Genomic DNA, 5076 nt, shown 5'->3' on the forward strand with positions numbered 1-5076 from the left:
TTACATCTCACGTAAGTCTGAACATTAACCCCAACATTTTGTTAATCTTTGTGAGGATTCCACCCCTTCTATAAATCAGGGCCAGTGGCAGTACAGTACCATGATATGGATAGGACTTCCTGCGTCAAGGCTGGGAAGACTTTGGAAGATATGAAACTAATTGTAAAGAGTGAAGTGCCGAGAGAAATCCTGGACTGAAACTGTGAAACCTGCAAGAGATGTGGGACTTTGGAAATGATTCATTTTTAATCAGATAATTATTTAAAATATTATAGAAAAGATACACTGGAGTGGCAGCCACTACTCGGTGGAGAATACATCCAGGAGTTGAAACTTTCTGTTCTTCACCAACCCTCAACACAACTTGTGGAAGTTCATGCAACTGACCTGTTGCACCTTGCCCACCCTCTGATTGCTCTTTTTCCCAGCTAGCAAACAGCTTAATTTTTGTGATGGACACGTCTAAGTGTATTTGCATTAAATTGGTAGTTTGGTATTTGTTAGGGAGCATTTTTATGTTGCATGTTTGATGATATTATATTTACATGTGTTTCACCAAATCAAATTTCATGCAAGATACATTGTTGTTGCAATATAGTATTTATTTACTTAAATATAAAATAAAAAATTGCAAAAAAATTAATGTCCAGATGTGCAAAGCTGGTAGAGACTTATCCTGAAGCTTACTTCTATAATTTCTGCCTAATTGGCTTTTACTAAAATTGAGTTGAGGCAACATTTGTAAAGCTGCCAAAGAATGGTACCAAAACATCCTCTGAGAGCAACCATCCAAGAAGTGTTTGGTGATGAACAATTCCTTTTCCAGCATGATGGAGCACTGAACCATAAGGCCAAAGTGATAACTAAGCAGCTCGGGGAACAAAACATTGAAATTTTGTGTCCATGGCCATGAAACTCCCCAGAACTTAATCCCATTGAGAACTTGTGGTCAATCCACAAGAGGCGAGTGGACAAACAAAAACCCACAAATTCTGACAAACTCCAAGCATTAATTCATTATGTAAGAATGGGCTGCCATCAGTCAGGACTGGCCCAGAAGTTGATTGCCAGGGCGAATTGCAGAGGTCTTGAAAAAGAAGGGCTAACACTGCAAATATTGACTCTTCACATAAACTTAATGTAATTGTCAATAAAAGCCTTTGAAACATATGAAATGCTTGTAATTATACTTCAGTATACCATAGAAACATCTGACAAAAAGATCTAAAAACACTGAAGCAGCAAACTTTGTGAAAACCATTACTAGTGTCATTCTCAAAACTTTTGGCCACGACTGTATAGACACAAGTGGGAATGTACAAAGTCCAGGATTTGAAACCACTCTGTGATTAATTAGCAAACAGGACAGACGTATCAATGAGTGCATTAAAAATCTGTCAGTAATGTAACATCCATTCATTAATTTTCTGTACTAATCTATTTGACTACGGGTACTAGAGAATCATAAGCCCATTCTGGCAGTATCGGGTACAAAGCAGAAACCAACCACTGCATACACATTCACTGGGACAGATGTGGTCTGTCTGTTATGCCATATTTAGCATGTGGGCAAGACCTACTGCTCACTTGTTTAATTGCATCAGGCCCAGCCTTGTCTTTATTTTAGTCTGCGATCTGCCTCCTTCCACGGTGCCTCATTTCTGTCACACAGCCAGCTAAATAATAGGTTGTAAAAAAATAAATAAATAAAGTTTAAGTAAAAAAAAGGCAGAATGCCTGTAAATATGTATACAGCTACTCGTTTTCTACAGTGTAGGAGAAGAATTCCTGCTGAAGTGAGACTTTGGTTAAACTCCTGAAAACTGATTTCCTGTTGCTGCAAACAAAATTCTAGCCTAAAGGATTAGAACATTTCATTACTTTGAACGTGCCAACTGAAATGGGCAGTATACGTGATTATACCGTACAGAACATCACCCACACACAAACAAATTCTGACCGATGGTTAATCTACAGTAGTAGTCAACACTCAATCAATCATATGAAGCATGAGAAAACAGAAGACTGTTTAGTTCATCAAGTCTGTTTGGTTAGCTCAGTTGTCCAAATCCAGATATCTCCATCCATGCTCACCACTTTAAATGGAGTTCATTCTCATAGACCATATAACATCTTGGTACAACACCTGTTCAGCTCAGGATCACCAAGCACTAAAGTTGAATCAGAATATTAATGGTACACAATTTCCTTCTGTTTAGGACACACAGAACACATATTGCCTTAGAAAGGCTGTCAATATTATTAAAGATCTGAGCCATCTTACACAGCTTATAAGGCTGCTTAAAAGTGACTCATTTCATAATTTCATAATTGTACTTATAAGCGCATGAGCAGATTTATTGCATGTGCTTTTAATATATACTGTAGCAAAGCGTGGTGCAAGCACACATGGCTCACATGGATTACATCTCTTTTTCATGGCTGTTTTATTGGTTTGCTGTCCTGAAAAGGACTCACTTACCCAGCTGTCAGTGTTAGACTGAAGACAGACCGCTTCTATATTTACCTAACGGTCACCTGATTACCGCTATGAGTTTTCCAGCTCGGATGATACTGCATTTGTGTTTGCCACTGCTCCCACAGTTGCTGGTACCACCGTTACACAGACCCTTCCTGTAAATACCACTGTCCCGTCTGTGTTCTCTTTAGCACTCAGACGGCGAACGAATCCCATCGAGGTCTTTGATTGCACTGCGGTCTTGCTGGTATTGGAGAACCCACTGTTTCTGCAACATTCAGAGAGTCAGGAGATGATCTGGCTATCAGGATGGTTGGAGCTGGGGCGACCAAGGTGCCTGACGCTGTGGAGCTGTGGGGGTCCAACTCACCCTTGTGGTGGTATGGGGCGAGATGATCATGGTGAACCATTGTTGTTCAGTGTCCTGTTTTGACTCGATACACTACATCTGATAGTCGAGACAGGCTGTGGAGCATACAACCACTGTGTCACCAGGGTTCAGGGAGAATTCTTATTGACAATGGCTGTTGTGTGCCCTTTTCTGACAGTTGCTGGATTTGTGCTGATGGATCTGGGTGAGGGCATGAATGACTTCAAGGCTCCGTCTCACTTCCACAACGTATTGGGGACTGGGTGTGGAGTGCAGGTCAGAGTTTCAAAAGCAAGGGGTACTGGGGTACGCAATTCCTGTCTGAACATTAGCATCATGGAAGTGAAAACAGTGGACTCCTGAGTCACAGATTGATAACACCCACAGGATGGCGGGCAGCTGTTGATCTCAGTACTGTTGGTGGTCTGCTGTGAGCATAGATACCTGAGTGACCAGGGTGCACAAGAAACACTCCCCGAGGCCGTCATTTTGTGGTATGCAGACCTCTTTTATCACCTCTGATTCAAAATTACGGTCGTGGTCACTATGCAGTTCCTCCAGTGCTCAGAATCAACAAAACATCTCTTCCACAAGCCTTTCAGCGCATGCAGCCACACTCTGATTAGGAATTGCATGCACCTCTGGCCATATGGTAAAATAGTCCATTGCAATCAGGACATAGCAGTTTCTGGATTAAAATTGAGGAAATGGGCCCTGGATGTCCATTGGGGATCCCACTAGTACTTCAGGAGACTCTGTGGTACTATCAGTTTCCAGAGAAGCCAACCTGGAATCAGACTTTCCCAGCACCAATAGAGCACTCCATCCCTTAATTCCAGGGAGTCCCACTGGAACATGTAGGATTTCAGGGTGGGGACATGTGGTGTAGTTTTTGGCCATGTTGGATGTTGCTCCTTCTTGAACCAGTCCTTGGGTTTGCTGAAGTCACCATGAAAGTCCTGCGCCTGTTTGAGCTCCTCTGTGGCATGACCATGCATACTGGGGAGCACTTTAAGTTTTATTGTCAATGCATGGCACTCAGCGCAGGCTACCTGGTGTTGTTCTGCCTGGGTGTAGTGATGGCAGTCATTAAGGAGGCAGGGACAGCAAGAAAGAGCGTCAGCATTGGAATGCCATGTTCCAGCCCTGTGCTGGAATACCAGTCAAACTGGTATCCTTGCTGAGTCTTGAGCTAGTTCTCCAACTGACCCCTTGGGCTCTTTAAAGTGTAAGAGCCAGGTGAGTGAGGTGTGATCCTTCCAAAGGATGAAGGGTTTACTATACAAGTGGAACAGACCATATACTGTATGACGGCAAGCAGTTTTCTCCTGGTGACATAATAGTTTCTCTTTGGCTTTCTCAGACAGCAATTGAAATACCTGACGACTCTCTCGCCATCCCATTCAGGTTGGGACAGGACCACTCCAATTTCCTGATTGCTGGCGTCAGTCTATATTAAATGGTTTCATCGGGTCTGAAAAAAACAGTACAGGTGTGATGCTAAGGGCTTCTGTTAAGCTGATAAAAGGTGACCTTGTACTCCTTCCATTGGAAGGTGGAGACCTGGGTTGTGAACCAATGCAAGGGAGCTGCTATGTGGGTAAAACCCCAAACAAACCTCCGATAATATGACAGCCAGACCCAGGAAGCTGGGAAGCTCAGAGGGGATTGAGGTGAATTGTGTACAGCAAAGCCCTTGTCAGGGTCAGTGGCAACCCCCATGGCGCTGACCAAGTGCCCCAAAAACTTGACCTCGCAACTTAAAAGCTGGCATTTTCCTGGGTTAAGCCATAGTTTGGCAGCCCTAATGGTAGAGAATACTTCTGCAAGATGTTTCAGCGCTTTATCGAAGGGGGGGGTTGTGCCAGGAGAACATCCAGATATACAGTTAGGTCCATAAATATTTGGACAGAGACAACTTTTTTCTAATTTTGGTTCTGTACATTACCACAATGAATTTTAAATGAAACAACTCAGATGCAGTTGAAGTGCAGACTTTCAGCTTTAATTCAGTGGGGTGAACAAAACGATTGCAGAAAAATGTGAGGCAACTAAAGCATTTTTTAAACACAATCCCTTCATTTCAGGGGCTCAAAAGTAATTGGACAAATTAAATAACTGGAAATAAAATGTTCATTTCTAATACTTGGTTGAAAACCCTTTGCTGGGAATGACAGCCTGAAGTCTTGAACTCATGGACATCACCAGATGCTGGGTTTCCTCCTTT

The sequence above is a fragment of the Erpetoichthys calabaricus genome, chromosome 2 (assembly GCF_900747795.2).
Source record: "Erpetoichthys calabaricus chromosome 2, fErpCal1.3, whole genome shotgun sequence".
NCBI classification, from domain to species: domain Eukaryota; kingdom Metazoa; phylum Chordata; class Cladistia; order Polypteriformes; family Polypteridae; genus Erpetoichthys; species Erpetoichthys calabaricus.